The sequence below is a fragment of the Ursus arctos genome, unplaced genomic scaffold (genome assembly GCF_023065955.2).
Source record: "Ursus arctos isolate Adak ecotype North America unplaced genomic scaffold, UrsArc2.0 scaffold_48, whole genome shotgun sequence".
Lineage (NCBI taxonomy): Eukaryota > Metazoa > Chordata > Mammalia > Carnivora > Ursidae > Ursus > Ursus arctos.
The window spans coordinates 779,857-796,687 of NW_026623065.1; the positions used below are offsets into that span (position 1 = coordinate 779,857).

Consider the following 16,831-nt stretch of genomic DNA (forward strand, 5'->3'; position numbering starts at 1 on the left):
TAAGGTTACACTGGATTAGAGTGTGCCCTGATTGAATGGCTGCTGTCCTTATAAGAGCAGGGAGGTTTGGACACACAGACACAGAGGGGAGAAAGCCACCATGTGATGACAGAGGCAGGGTTTAGAGTGATGCAGATGCAATCCAAGGAAAGCCATGAATTTCCAGAAACTACCAAAAGATAGCAAGGGGCAAGGAAAGATAGTTCTCTAGCTCTTTCAATAGGAAACAGAGCCTAAGTTATAGCTTGACTTCAGATTTCCAGCCTTCAGATGTGTGAAAGAGTAAATTTCTATTGTTTTAGCCCATGTAGAGTGTAGTAATTTCTTACAGCGGTCCTAGGAAGTGAATACAAGCCCCTTTAGTGACATTTTCAGTTGTTACTATACTTTTCAACTCCAGAATATCTGTTTCTCTTTTATAATTCACATCTTTTTTATTGTTATTCTCTATTTGGAGAGATATAAGTCTCATACTATGTTTTAGTTCTTTAAATATCATTTCCCTTAATTCTTTACATATACTTAAAAGAGCTGATACAAAGTATCTGTCTCGTAAGTCCAGTGTCTGGACTTTGCTTAGGGACAGTGTGTATTCATTGCTTTTTTCTCCTTGTATATCAGCTTATGTGTGGGGGACAGCCCAAGAGCACCTCCAACATCCGTCCCTCTAGAAAGACTAACTGAACTCAGTATATAGCCATCCTGATAGTTGTGATTTATTACAGTGAAAGCACACTAAGCAAAATAAGCAAAGGGAAAGGTGCATGGGAGGTTCAGAGAAAACCAGCCACAAGCTTTCAAGAGAACTGCTCCAGTGGCATCACAAAGGTACACTTCATTCCTCCAGCAATAAAGTGTGAAACATCTTCCAGGAAAGCTCATTAGAGACTTTGTACTCAGAGGTTTTTAGTGGGAACTGGTCATTTAGGCACCCTCTGCCTCGCACATACCTGAATTTCAGAGTTCTATCAGCAAAGATATGTGCTGCATAAACCACAGGGTTTGCACCAGCAGTCTAGGCACAGCAAGCCACACTTACCAGAGAATGGTGGGGACCCTCTTGATTCCAAGTTCCCAGACTTCAGACAGGGTCAGTCTGACAAGCAGGCCTGTCATAGGAAAGCACACTTGGCCCTGGTATGCCAACTTTTTTCTGCACAGTCAGACTTCTGGTTTCCCTGCAGGTATCTTGTTACTGGGGAGGGGGACTGTAAATTGGTTATTTAAAATAATATCATATGACAACTCTAGAAATCGGATTCTCACTCTTCCCTAGGATTTGTTGGCTTTGCTATTTTTTGTCATTGCTTTCTCATTAGTGACTTTAATGAACTAATTCTCCAAAGTCTGTATTCTTTGTCACGTGTGACCACTGTAGTCCCTGCTCAGCTCTATGGCGGTCAGCTATTGGCCGGAGAGAGATCTCACGAACAGCCTAGAACTAAGTCATTCAGTCTTTGTCGAAGGGCTTCGTGAGCATGTTGAATCGTATCTTCAAAATTCAGCTGGTAGCTGAAAACCTTCATTGTTGCTTGTGCAGAACATCCAGGTCAGGCAGGGGGAGAGCTAAGGGCCTTCTAGGGTCTCTCCTGGGTATGCTTACAGTGTTCTAGATTCGTAAGAATAAGTCAGAACTTTTCAGATCCCCTCATGGAAATCTCATTTTTTGGTGGTCCTTGTAAGCTTTCTATTACTCTATTGTTTGCTCCAACTAATATCTATCACTTTAACCAACCAACCACAAGTTAAGCAACTGCCTATAATTTCTTTTTTGACAATTATGCTGGGAAAAGGCTTTTTGTTCTGGGCAAGCTCCAAGTGAGATTAAACACAAACAGTCAAACAAGTAGGGTCTTGCAGACATCCCTCAGACCCATTAGTGGTAATTCTCTAGAAATGAGGTTTTGAGGGAGCTCCGGACCCATTCTGTTCTCTCCAGTGGCTGCCGCATTGCTGTCTTTCACTGTGAACATGGGCTTTAGTTTTCTGAACTACTCTGCAGCCACAGGGCAGGGGATGGGACTAGGCCATGTTAAAACAGCACAAAACTCATGGTTCTGACTGAGACTCACCTGTTTTTTTCCCTCCCTCTTCCACCAGTATCAACATTCCCTCTACTGCTGCAAGTTTGAGTTTATTTCCAGAGTTCTTAAGATGTTGGTGGCAATTTTTGCCAGTTTCCTCATTGATTTTTTTTTGAGGAGAGAATTTTTGGAGGTCTTTAAGCTGCCATTTGCACTAAAGTCACTCACCACATCATACTCATACTCAAGCCACAGTCCATGACTGATTATCCTCAGGTGTTTGCAGGAATCACAGTTCAACGTAAACTGTGTCTCAGAGAGACTCCTCATGCAGTTGTGTGCACACTGTTAGGTCACAGACATGAAACTCAGCTTCAAAATAGAGTGTCACTTTAAAAGGAATTAAATTTTAAAAAAATAAAAGAATTTTCTTAAAATCGTATACTGAATAATATGACGTGGCACCTCTGGATAATAGTGACCAACCAGATCCTCAGGTTGAATTTAGGTCATTAAACAGGGCTTTGTTGTTATATTCTTCCTCCAACTTAAAAAAAACTAAAGCTTATCATATGCACAATTTTGTAATGGTAGAGTTTGGATATTTAATATATGTATGATTTCTTGAACTTGTAAATTTACTTAATTCATCTTCACAGTCATAGAGAAAGTTATTTGGGAATAAAATCAATTATCTTTGGTCATGTATATTTTACTTATCTTGATAAGGCTTGTACTATATAGAAAGAAAACATGAAGATATACAGAGATTCCAAGATATGGTGTAAAACTGCCTATCATTCTAAATCCACACTGTATCTTTAAAATATATGTACAGGCACCGGGGGGGCTCAGTCGTTAAGCGTCTGCCTTCGGCTCAGGTCATTATCCCAGGGGCCTGGGATCGAGCCCCGCATCGGGCTCCCTGCTTGGCGGGAGGCCTGCTTCTTCCTCTCCCACTCCTCCTGCTTGTGTTCCCTCTCTTGCTGTCTCTCTCTCTGTCAAATAAATAAAATCTTTAAAAAAAAATTAAAAAAATACATGTAAAATTGCTCCAAATTGCCCAAGGCCTCGCTAGAGCAGTCAAGAGGAAGTAGCTGATTTTCATCATCCTGTTTGCCTGGAGACCACTCCAGACACGTACATCACACTGACGTGTGTGCAGCAGACGGGTTGGGAAGGACTCGGCTTCTCGCTGGGCCTCATGTCACAGTGGAAGTCTGAGCCTCACGACAGCATTACTGTGGCTTTGAGTTGACCGCACTGAGCTGTGTCTAGGCAGCATGCGGTTTGCTTGGTTGGTTACGAGTTGTCTGTTGACTGCGAAACAGCTCCAGTCACATTGACCTCCCATCGCCTCGTCCTCAAACTTTCCTCATCGCCTCCTGATTCCATCCATACGATGTTCTTTCTGCAGGCATCACCTCCTCCTCCACTGCCCACTCCAGCCACTACCCAGGCTGCACCCCAAGTTACCCTGAATGCATTCCTCAGATAGGGGTTCAGTCAGCCCCTCTTCCAGAGAACCTCCCAAAATCTCCCTGACTAGAGCTGTGCCCAGGTCATCTTTTTCAGGGATCTCCTATTAGTTGAACTTTTTATTGTGTGGTTATTTTATGTATATCTTCCCAAGAATAATTAGGATCCATGGAGGGAGAGAATGTGAAGTTCTTACCAGTAATCCTGCACTTACCTCCTTGCACCTGGTGAACGGGACAGAGATTCTCCAGAGACAGTGCAGTGAGGACAACACGTTGCAGTGGGGAGGGTGCAGGATCTGAATCTGCATGGTCTGCACCATGCCTCGCTCTGCCATTCACACCACATGACACACAGCAGGATCAAAAAACATTTCTAGGAGACGTCTCCTCATGTCGAAAACAGGACTAACAGTCATTCCTCAAGGGGGCATTTGTGAGGAGAGAGAAAAGTTGTATTCATGTAAGATCTTGGGATGTATCTGTCATGCTACCCTTCACTAAATGTTGGTTGGTGGCCTACTGACAGCCTAGTCTCACATTACTGGGTCATGTCCTCTGAGCAAATCATGATCACTCAGAGAGGCATGCGCCTCTCTGCAGCTCTGAGATCCTTGTCTTGTCACAGCTGTCTCTCTCCATTGTCACAGTCAACCCCAGTCATCCTATGTTATGGGCATTATTTTCTCAGTTCTTTCTTTTGTGTCTGACATTTTGTCTTTTTCCCTGCCACTTTTTCTTAAAACATGGGTGGCTACAGCTGGATGTCTCTCCTGGAGTCTAGAGGATGTAGGATACATAGTAGCACTGCGGTGTCACTGCCCTCCCGGCCAGGTTGACCACGGTCTCTCAGGGTTTTTCCAAAGACCCACCCTCAGGGGTCTTCCACATGTCCTAAGCAGTCAATGCATTTGTTCATTTAGTCCAAACTTGTAAAATAAGTTTGGTCACCTCTGCATGCAGCCTACCTGCAAAGGAGTTAAGTGACTTGTCCAAATTGAGGCAAAAAAGCATGGTTAATCCTATAGTCACGGAAGACATGGGATGAGTCATCAAGACAATTTCCTAGAGAAAAGAACTCACACATGAATCCTTAGAGGTCACTTCTTACATCGATCTATTCAATGAACACATCATTCTAAATATACTCAGTTTTCCGTTGAATAGGACTTTTCACAACTAACTGAAGCAGCATGCATCACCAGAATACCAGAGGAAGCTAAGTGCGGGGGCTTCAGAGGGTCACAGTTTTGAGGACAGCATTCATCCTGTGCCAAAGTCCAATGACGCACTGCGAGCCCAGTGCGAGACACAGCACCTCTCTGTCCAGGAGACCCCGACACTGAGATTCCCGAGACGGTGTAGACTGTGCCCAGGGCCCTGAAATGGAAAGAGACACAGGGATGGTGAGTCTGAGGTCATATGATGTCTATAAGAAGGAAGTGGCAGGGCCTCCCCTGATCCACTGTCAACAAATCACCTGAGCAGAGAGTGAGAGGAGTGGGGAGGAAAGAGGACGAGGCTGTGATGGAAAGACCCTTCGAGTTCTGCTTCCCGCGGGGCCCAAAGTTGATTTTACCTACTGGCCCCACTCAAAGGGAGGACAGGGAAGTCATGCAGATCCTTCCCCTCCCCTTGATGGCCTCCCACAGCTGATGTACCCCAGGGGTTTGTGGCAAGGCAGGCCCACAACTCCTCCTGCTGTGTTAGGGCCAGATGTACATACAGAAGGGGACCTTGGAGAGAGAGTTGCATGCCCATCCACCTGTCCACTATCCCCTCCTCCCAGAGTGGGGTCTCTTCACTGCCCAGGAGCCTCCTCTTAAGACTGCAGCCTCTTCCACAGCCTTGCACTCAGTGAAGTGACCTCCACAGCTTCTTCCTCCATTGTAGATCACTGTAGAGGGGGATCCAGAGGGAACCCAACCTCAGAGAGAACTTGTTCCAGATTCAGAACAGCAGAAGGGGCCCCTGGGTAGCGCAGTCGTTAAGCGTCTGCCTTCGGCTCAGGGCGTGATCCCGGCGTTCCGGGATCGAGTCCCACATTGGGCTCCTCTGCTGGGAGCCTGCTTCTTCCTCTCCCACTCCCCCTGCTTGTGTTCCCTCTCTCACTGCCTATCTCTCTGTCAAATAAATAAATAAAATCTTAAAAAAAAAAAAAAAAAAAAAAGAACAGCAGAAGGACCAAAGACCATGACAGATCAGCCAAGACCAACCCACTTTCCACTGTGGCAGTCAGGGGGATCCCCTTCACCTCATCCTGTGTTGCTCTCTCTCCATCATTCCTGATTGGGGGACAAAATAGGGAAGGCCTCAAGGAGAGGGAGAGAGCGCTAAGCACATCTTGTGGGTGCTCCACTCTGAGGAATGGGAGGGACCACCCAGCCCTCTTTGGCACACGCCAGTTAACCTCTGCCTGATACTGGACCCAAGGGTTGATTGGGTCTGTTGTTTGGGTGTACACATATGGTATCAGGAAATTGGAGGGAAGCAGAACTTTCAAGGGAAGAAGAGGGACTCTGCATTTTTTTCCCAGAGCAAAGCTGGTTCCAGTCACTAACATAATAATCCACACCAATACTTCCAGTGCAGGACTGAGTGATCTGACCAAAAGCTCCAGAAATTGTGGACAGCTGGGTCAGCAAACCATACCCAGGATCTTAGAAATGGGGGTGCATCAACCACACAGTATCAGAGAACCAGAGGAGAAAGGACGGCCCCCATTACACTACTCCAGAACTCAGCAGCAGCCACTTGCCCACAAAATGACAGCAATAACTCTGGACAGTGAGAAGGTACAGACAGCCAACAGGTTTTTATCTCACTTCCCTGTGGGCCTTGAGGACAATGTAGGCATCAAGCTGCTGTCCCACACTAAGCAGTAATAATCAGCCTCTTTTCCAGGCTGAAGCCCAGAGATCAAGAAGCCTGGCTGCCTGACCTGGAGCCCAGGAAGCTCTTCTGAGAGGCAATTGCAAATCTGGGGGTCAGGAGTTTGGCAACAAAGCCCAGGTGTTGCTGAAGCTGAGCTGCTCCCCTAGTGCACGTGCTGGTGGCCATCTCTCCTTGGCCCTTGGACACTGAGGGTGGCTGAGTCAACCCCACCTGGACCACAGACCCTGGCACGGGGGAGGGACAAGTAGAACAGTGAGTTGGGTGAATGAGGGAGTGGACCAGAGCTGAATGAGGGGCCCCCCACAAATCTTCCACCCAGAAAAGTTCAGCTCTCATCTGTGCAGAAAGTGAGGAGCACAATGAGAGGGGCACAGGTCGTGTATAGATGCTCAAGAGCTCTGCTCCCTTAGATTCCAGAAAGGGGCAACCCTAAGTCCCTCTTATTCTCTCCCTAGGCACCATGGGGAGATGGGCTCCTGCATTCATATATGTCCCTGCTCCTTGACACTCAGCCCTGGGTACCAGCTCTAGCAGAATGATGCCCCCCACAAATGTCCATGTTCTAATCCTTGGAATCTGCCCGCATGTTGCCTTACATGGGGAAGGGGAATTAAAGTTGCAGATGGAATTAGGTTGCCAATCAGCTCACATTAAAATCAGGAGATGATCCTGGATTATCCAAGTGGTCACAAGGTCATGAAAAGTGGAAGTGCAGCAGAAGAGTCTACTAGGATGTGGGGCAGTCAGTCAGCTATTGCTGGCATTAGAGGTGGAATGGGCAACTAAGCAGGGAGTGTAGACAACCTCTAGAAGCTAGAAAAAGCCAGGAACCAGATTCTCTCCCAGCGCCTCCAAAAAGGAACACCCTACAGACGTATTTATTTTAGTCCAGTGAGGCCCATATGAGACTCTAACCTGCAGAAGTGTAAGACACTATATTTATGAGGTTTGAAGGCAATACATTTGTGGTAATTGGTTACAGCAATGGGAAACTGATACAGTAATTCCCAAGTCAACGGACTGAAGAAGAAGAATCTTGATCATTTCAGCAGATACAGAAAAAGCATTTAGGACAATTCAACATACATTCAAGATTTTAAAAACTCTCAGCAAAATAAGAATTAAGAAAGACTTTGTCAACTTGATGAAGGACACTTACAGTTTATAGTTAGCAATAGTGATGGAAGATAAAATTATTTCCTCTGAATTCAACACGACACAGGAGTTGGTGACTATCATAACAAATACTAGGGTCATCTACTGATTTCATTTCCTTTGGATGTATCCCTAGATATGTGATTACTGGATCATATGGTGGTTCTATTTGCAATTATCTGAGGAAACTCAGTACTGTTTTCCATAATGGCTGTACCATTTTACATTCTCACTAACAGTATATGAATGTTCAAATTTCCATTTTCTTATCAACATATATGTAAACCATCCTAACAGGTGACATGATATTGTCCTTTGATTTGGATTTCTCTGATGATTAATGATGCTGAGCTGCTTTTCATATGTCTGTCAGCCATTTGTATTTCTTCATTGGAAAAATGTCTATTGAAATATTTAGCCCATTTTTATGTTGGGTTAAACACTTTCTTAAAAGATTCATTTATTTTGAGAGAGCGAGAGAAAGCACAAGAGGAGGGAGGGTCAGAGGGAGAAGCAGACTCTGCTGAGCAGGGAGCCTGATGTGGGACTTGATTCCAAGACTCCGGGATCATCACCTGAGCAGAAAGCAGATGCTTAACCAACTGAGTTATTCAGGCGCCCCTGGATTAAACACTTTTATTTTTAATGATTAGTAGCAGTTTCTTATATATTTTGGATATTAGCCTCTTTTTTATTTTTTTAAAGATTTTATTTTTTAGAGAGAGTGAGCAGGTAGTAGGTGGGGCAGAGGACAAGGTAGAGAATCTCAAGCAGAATCCAAAATGAGTATGGAGCCCAAAGCAGGGCTTGAACTCATAACCCTGAGATCATGCCCTAAGCTGAAATCAAGAGTTGGATGCTTAATCAGCTGAGCCACCCAGGGCCCCTAGTCTCTTTTCTGATACAAGGTTTGCAATTGGATTCTCCCATTCTATAGACTGCCTTTTCATTCTGTTGATTGTTAAAGAGACTATCCTTTCCTCATTGTGTACTCTTGGCACCCTCATCAAAGATCATTTATCCATGTATGTGTGAATTTATTTGGGGGCTCTCTCTTCTGTTCCATTGCTCTATCTACCTGCTTTTTTTAAAATTAATGTATAGTATATGTTTCAGAGGTGAAGTTTAGTGATTCATCAGTTGCATATAATACCCAGTGCTCATTACATCACGTGCCCTCCTTAATGCCCATCACCCAGTTACCCCATCCGCCCACCCAACTCCCCTTCCGCAACCCTCAGGTTGTTTCCCAGAGTCAAGAGTCTCATAAGGTTTGTCTTTCTCTGATTTCTTACCCTTCAGTTTGCAAAGAGCAATGGACAGATGATCTAAGCAGAAGATCAACAATCAACAAGATCTCACTCTTTGCATCAAAAAACAAGGGCTTTGGATGACACACTGGACCAGATGGACTTTAGAGATATATTCAGAGCACTTCATCCTAAAGGAGCAGAATGCACATTTTTCTCAAGTGCACATGGAACATTCTCCAGAATAGATCACATACTGGGTCACAAATCAGGTCTCAACAGGTACCAAAAGACTGGGATGGTTCCCTACATATTTTCAGACCACAATAATGTAAAACTTTTTTTTTTTTTTTAAGATTTTATTTATTTATTCGACAGAGACAGAGACAGCCAGCGAGAGAGGGAACACAAGCAGGGGGAGTGGGAGAGGAAGAAGCAGGCTCATAGTGGAGGAGCCTGATGTGGGGCTCGATCCCATAACGCCGGGATCACGTCCTGAGCCGAAGGCAGACGCTTAACAGCTGTGCCACCCAGGTGTCCCCACAATGCTGTAAAACTTAAAGTCAACCATAAGAAAAAATTTGGAAGACCACAAATACATGGAGCTTAAAGAACATCTTTTTTTTTTTAAGATTTTATTTATTTATTCGACAGAGACAGAGACAGCCAGCGTGAGAGGGAACACAACCTGGGGGAGTGGGAGAGGAAGAAGCAGGCTCATAGTGGAGGAGCCTGATGTGGGGCTCGATCCCATAACGCCGGGATCACGCCCTGAGCCGAAGGCAGATGCTTAACCGCTGTGCCACCCAGGCGCCCCAGCTTAAAGAACATCTTACTGAAGAATGAAGGCGCCAAGCAGAAAATTAAAGAATTAAAAAAAAAAATGGAAGCAAATGAAAATGAAAACACGACAGTTCAGAACCTTTGGAATGCAGCAAAGGTAGTCCTAAGAGGGAAGTATATAGCAATACCAATCTTTCTCAAGAAACAAGAAAATTCTCAAATACACATCCTAACCTTACTCCTAAAGGAGATGGGGAAAAAACCCAGCAAATAAAGCCTAAAGCCAGCAGGAGAAGAGAAATAACAAAGATTAGAACAGAAATCAATGATATAGAAATCAAAAGAACAGTAGAACAGATCAACAAAACTAGGAGCTCATGCTTTGAAAGAATAAGATTGATAAACCCTAGCCAGACTTATCCAAAAGAAAAGAGAAAGGACTCAAAATCACAAACGAAAGAGGAGAGATCACAACCAACACTGAAGAAATACAAACAATTATAAGAACATATTATGAGCAATTATGTGCCAACAAACTTGGCAATCTGGAAGAAATGGATGCATTCCCAGAAACATATAAACTACCAAAACTGAAACAGGAAGAAATAGAAAACCTGAACAGACCCATAATCAGCAAAGAAATTGAAGCAGTAATTAAGAATCTCCCAACAAACAAGAGTCCAGGACCAGATGGCCTACCAGCGGAAACCAAACATATAAAGAAGCATTAATAACTTATTCTCCTGAAGCTGTTTCAAAAAATAGAAATGGAAGGAAAACTTCCAAACTCTTTCTATGAGGCCAGCACTACATTGATCCCCAAACCAAAGACCCCACCAAAAAGGAGAATTACAGACCAATATTCCTGATGAACATCGATGCAAAAATTCTCACCAAGATACTAGCTAATAGGATCCAACAGTACATTAAAAGGATAATTCACCGTGACCATTTAGGATTTGTTCCTGGGCTGCAAGGATGGTTCAACATCTGCAAATCAATCAATGTGATACACCACATTAATAAAAGAAAGGTCAAGAACCATACGATCCTCTCAATTGATGCAGAAAAAGCATTTAAGAAAATACAAAATCTTTTCTTGATAAAAACTCTCTGCTGTGTAGGGATAGAGGGAACATGCCTCAGCATCATAAAAGCCACATATGAAAAACCCATGGCAAATATCATCCTCAATGGTGAAAACCTGAGAGCTTTTCCCGTAAGGTCAGGAACATGACAAGGCTGTCCACTCTCACTGCTGTTGTTCCACATAGTACTGGAAGTCCTCGCCTCAGCAATCAGACAACAGAAAGAAAAGACATCCAAACTGGCAAAGAAGAAGTCAAACAAGGTACTCTATGGAGAAAGTCCCAAAGACTCCACCCAAAAATTGCTAGGACTCATACAGGAATTCAGCAAAGTGGCAGGATATGAAATCAGTGCACAGAAGTCAGTTGCATTTTGATACACTAAGAATGAGGCAGATGAAAGAGAAGGCATCGATCCCATTTACAGTTGCCCAAAAAACCCATTAAATTACCTAGGAATAAACAGAACCAAAGAGGTAAATGGTCTGTACTCTGAAAATTATAGAACCTTATGAAAGAAATCGAGGAAGACACAAAGAAATGGAAAAACATTCCATGCTCATGGATTGGAAGAACAAATATTGTTAAAATGTCTATGTTACCCAAAGCAATCTACACATTCAACACAATCCCTATCAAAATACCATCAGCATTTTCCATAGACCCAGAGCAAACAATCCTAAAACTTGTATGGAACCAGAAAAGACCCCAAATAGCAAAAGTAATATTGCAAAAGAAATCCAAAGCTGGAGGCATCATGATTCCAGACTTCAAGCTATATTACAAAGCTGTAATCATCAAGACAGTATGGTACCGGCACAAAAACAGACACATAGATCAATGGAACAGAACAGAGAATCCAGAAGTGGACCCTCGACTCTATGGTCAATTTATCTTCCACAAAGCAGGACTGAATACCCAATGGAAAAAAGACGCTCTCTTCAACAAATGGTGTTGGGAAAATTGGACAGCTACATGCAAAAGAATGAAACTTGACCACTCTCTCACACCATACACAAAGATAAACTCCAAATGGATGACAGACCTAAGTGTGAGACAGGAATCCATCAGAATCCTAGAGGAGAGCATAGGCAGCAACCTCTAGGACAGCAACCTTTTTCATGACACATCTCCAAAGGCAAGGGAAACAAAAGAAAAAATGAACTTGTGGGACTTCATCAAGATAAAAAGCTTCTGCACAGCCAAGGAAACAGTCAAAAAAACTAAGAGGCAGCCCACGGAATGGGAGAAGATATCTGCAAATGTCTTAATCAGATAAAGGGCTAATATCCAAAATCTATAAAGAACTTATCAAAGTCAACACCCAAAGAATAAATAATCCAAGCAAGAAATGGGCAGAAGACACGAATAGACATTCTCCAAAGAAAACATACAAATGGACAACAGACACATGAAAAAATGTTCCATATCACTTGGGAAATACAAATCAAAATCATAATGAGATACCACCTCATTAACAAGTCAGGAAATGACAGATGTTGGCAAGGATGAGGAGAAAGGGGAACCCTCTTGCCCTGTTGGCGGGAGTGGAAACTGGTACCTAATTCTGGAGAAGAATTTGGAGGTTCCTCAAAAAGTTAAAAACAGAACTTCCCTATGACCCAGCAATTGCACTACTAGGTATTTATCCCAAAGATACAAATATAGTGACCCGAAGGGGCACCTGCATCCCAATGTTTATAGCAGCAATGTCCACACCAGCCAAACTATGGAAAGAGCCCAGATGTCCATTGACAGATGAATGGATAAAGAAGATGTGGTATATATGGAATGGAATGTATATACGTGGTATGTATAATGGAATACTACTCAGCCATCAAAACAATGAAATCTTGCCATTTGCAATGATGTAGATGGAACTGGTGGGATTACGCTAAGCAAAATAAATCAGAGAAAGACAATTATCATATGATCTCATGCATACGTGGAATTAAAGAAACAAAATAGAGGATCATGGGGAAGAGAGGAAAAATACAACAAGATGAGAGAGAGGGAGACAGGCCATAAGAGGCTCTTAATCATAGGAAACAAACTGAGGGTTGCTGGAGGGGAGGTGGTGGGGGATGGGGTAACCGGGTGCTGGGCATTAAGGAGGGCACGTGATGTAATGAGCACTGTGTATTATATGAGACTGATGAATCACTGGCCTCTACCTCTGAAACAAATAATACATTATATGTTAATTAATTGGATTTAAATAAAAAAATAAAGAGCACCCTTGCATAAAAATAGACAGACAGAAAGTAGACCAGTGATTACCTGGTGACGGGACGGTTGGGGAAGGGAAGGATTGTAAGGGCATCAGGGAATTTTTTGAGAATGATGACTATGTTCATTATCATGGGTATATACATGTGTCAAAACTCATCAAATTGTGTTTGTTTAAAAACGTCTTCCCCTATGGACTCTGGGAAACAAACTGAGGGTTTCAGAGGGGAGGGAGTGGGGGATTGGGCTAGGCCGGGGCTGGGTATTAAGGAGGGCACGTATTGCATGGAGCACTGGGTGTTATAGGCAAACAATGAATCATGGAACACTACATCAAAAACTAATGATGTACTGTATGGGGAATAACATAACATAATAAAAAAATTTAAAAAAATTTTCCCCTAGAGCTGATAAGGGGGTGTGGTACCTGGCCCATTTGGTACTCCTATTCTGGAAAATTCTACTCCTTAACTGGCATTCTTAGAGAGGTATTCCACCAAGGCTTCCAAATTGTCTTTCTGTAAAAATATTTTTTCATTATTTATTGATTTAAGAGAGAGAGCGCGAGCACGAGCAGGGCCAGAGGGAGAGGGAAAAGCAGACTCTGCTGAGCAGGGAGCCTGACGTGCAACTTGACTCCAGGCACCTGGGATCATGATCTGAGCTGAAGGCAGACGCTTAACTGACTGAGCCACCCAGGGGCCCCCAAATTATCTTTTGTAAACAGAATGGAATGGAGTAAGTATGTACTTTGATCTGCCTTCTGCTGTAGGCCTGCCAACTCCGGAACCTAGAGTCAACCTCTGTCCCCAGCAGACGAGGAAAATGAAAGGCAATGGGCTGCTCCAAGGTCACTTTCAGGTCATGGCCAACCCAGTGGTTTGTCCTCCCACATGCCAACTGTGGGCCTGTGCTCAGGTCACTGGGACACCTGGCTTCCTAAACCCTTCATAGATGTCCATTGTTTTTCTGGTACGTGTTTTCCCTGTGAGGCTGGATTGAGACCATTTTCTCTGTCGTTCAGAGTTTATAAGGACGCTCTTGGAAACCGGTCTCAGTTTCAGGGCAATGGTATTCCATCCTTCCATTGTATCCCCAGGTCACAACTCTTTCGTCCTCCTGAGCCGCTTTGGTCATTGGTGCCTTTATCCCAACTCTTTACGTGGCCAGCCTCACCCCTCTGGAGACCTCATGAACCCAGACTCTGCACAGGCAGTGTGAGGATCAGGCTGACATACCTGTGCTTGGCCGGGGTAATAAATGCCTTCATTATCCCGGACCACCCAGCTAATATTTTATCTTCAACATGAATGCCTCACTCCACAAAGGCCCTGTTGTTCTCACCCTTAGGCTGTGGCAAAGCCTGACCATAATCTCCCTGTTCCTAAAGGACTCACAGGGCTCAGGTTCAAACTTTTGTGAGCACTTGCAAAATCCTTTGGGAAATCAGTGTAGTTTATAGCAGTGTCTTATGCCACACCTCTCAGGCTCATCTGCCCCACTTAGCGGATTTCCAAGTGAGCCCGTGCACCACACAAAGAGTGGCCCCTAGCACCTGCCTCTGCCCACGTGCCAGGGCTGACTCAGGAGCTCAGGCTCCCACCTTACCCCCTTTCAGCCTCGGCCATCCCTCTTGGAAGGACTTTGTGCTCTGCACACATCGCAGAGATACGGGAGGGCACAGGAAGGAAACCCACTGAACTAAAGAAGCTCATAAACTATTGACCTCCTTCCATCCTGCCTCCATATACCCCGGAAGAGAAGAGCAGGAGAGGCCTGCAGGTGTGGACAAAGACCTGCCCTGGCTGTTTATCTTCCTGACAATAAAAAGGCCTCCTCATTGTAGCCAAACTGTTGCTGAAAATTCTGTTTTCACTGGTGAAACAGATAACTTTTGTCGAATGGCCCGCTGGCTCCTTGTTCTCAGTGTGGTCCGTGGACAAGCAGCCTCGGCATCTGCTGGGAGTATGTTGGAAATGCAGAGTCTCAGGTCCCTCCCAGTGTTACTGAATCAGAATCTGTATTTTCATGAGATCCTCAGGGGATCCGGGCCTAAGATGATGTCTCAAAAAACCACTGTTGAATGTTCCCCAAAGAGAAAGCTAATCAGCACCTTGGTATACCAAATGGGGAAGGCATGGTTGTTTCCTGGGCCTTTTTGGCAGTTTCTAGCATTCTAGAATTCCATAAAGGGTTGATTCTCCAGTGGCCCTGATGGGAATTTTTCTGGAAGAAGGGAAAGAACACCATCCTTGCCGGGAAATTGAGCAAGGACGGAAGCTATGCATGGGCCCAACAGCAAGAGCTCCAACGCGCCAAGGCTGATCCCCTGCTCTAGAGCTCTCTGCTGTTCTTATGCTAGATCCCTTTGTGTCAGGTGATGGGATGGGAGATTGTTCTTGCTTCTGTATTGCTGTAACCCGTCCTCTAAGATTCACTTTTGTTGTATCCCAAAGTTTTGGGACCCATGTCTTATCGTTGTTCTTTACTTCCATTTAATTTTTACTTCATCTTAGAATTCCTGCTTGAATCACTAATCGTTTGGGAGAATGTTCTTTGACCTCCATGTATTCATGGTCTTCCCTGGTGTTTTCTTGTGGTTGATTTCTAGTCCATAGCATTGTGGTCAGAAAAGATGCATGCTATGATTTCCATCTTTTTAATTAGTGGAGACTTGTTCTGTGGCCTAATAGTGATCTGTTCTGGAGGACGTTTCATGTGCACGCAAACGGAATGAGTGTTCTGCTGTTTTAGGACGGGATGCTCTGCATGCGTCTGTTAAAAGCAGTGCATCACCCAAAGCCACTGTTTCCTTGTTGATTTTCATTTTGGATCAAGTCCACATTAATAGAAGTGGGGTGTTAGAACCCCTACTGTATTGCATTACAGTCAATTAGTTGCCTGCTGTTTTTTATTAACTATTTTTTTTTTTTTTAGATTTTATTTATTCGACAGAGATAGAGACAGCCAGTGAGAGAGGGAACACAAGCAGGGGGAGTGGGAAGGAAGAAGCAGGCTCATAGCGGAAGAGCCTGATGTGGGGCTCGATCCCATAACGGCGGGATCACGCCCTGAGCCGAAGGCAGACGCTTAACCGCTGTGGCACCCAGGCACCGCTTATTAACTATTTTATAAAAGTATTTGAGTCCTCCTATGATGGGTGTCTAAATATTTAAAATTGTTCTATCTTCTTGTTGCATTGTCTCCATGATTATGACACAGTGTCCTTCTTTGTGTCTTACTACTCTTTTTTTTTTTTTTCATTCTGTTTTGTCTGATAGAAGTATTCCTACCTCTGCTTTGTTTTGGCAACCACGTGCATGCTAGATGCTTCTCATCTCCTCACTTTCAATGTGCAGGGGACTCAGTAGGTCTGGGGGCTCAAGCTGAGTACCCAATTTTGGACAAATTGGTGTAAGAGTGGAAACTGAGACTAAGTGTGTAAACTAGAGAATGTTTGAGACATGGACTTCAGAACAACATGGACCTAAAAGTCCCCTTGACCACCAAGGAGAGGGTGGGTTTCTCTGGTCAAGGATATGGGCCATGGGGCACCATCGTGGCTCTGCCTTTAAGTTTCTGCCTTCGACTCAGGTCATGATCACAGGGTCCTGGAATGCAGGACTGCATCAGACTCCCTGCTCCAACAGAAACCTGCTTCTCCCTCTCACACTCCCCTGCTTCTGTTCAATCTCTTACTATCGCTCTCTGTCCAATAAGTTTTAAAAAACTTAAAAAAAAAAAAACGATATGACCCATTATCCTGGCAAGAGAGAACCCATCCCTGATCCACCAGATGCCAGCCAGGGAACAGTGGCTACCATGGATCGGACACAGAGCCTGGGGCCTGGAGGGAACTGCTGCTTCAGAAGAACTGCATAAGGAGATGCACGAAGGCTGGAAATCCTGGCTCCTAGGTCAGCATAGAT

The 16,831-nt window shown here is 44.2% G+C and overlaps 1 protein-coding gene across 16 annotated transcripts in view; it reads left to right on the forward strand.

Annotated features, from left to right (window-relative positions):
- Positions 1-12,923, forward strand: part of LOC125282195 (ral guanine nucleotide dissociation stimulator-like) — a 102,468-nt gene extending 89,545 nt beyond the window's left edge. For 11 of the 16 annotated variants that reach the window (XM_057306952.1, XM_057306951.1, XM_057306950.1 and 8 more), the window contains one exon: positions 5-12,923. The gene's annotated coding sequence lies outside the window, so the exon portion shown is untranslated. The remainder of the gene's footprint in view (positions 1-4) is intronic. The other 5 variants (XM_057306948.1, XM_057306949.1, XM_057306942.1 and 2 more) reach the window with 2 other exon arrangements.
- The last annotated feature ends 3,908 nt before the right edge of the window (positions 12,924-16,831 follow it).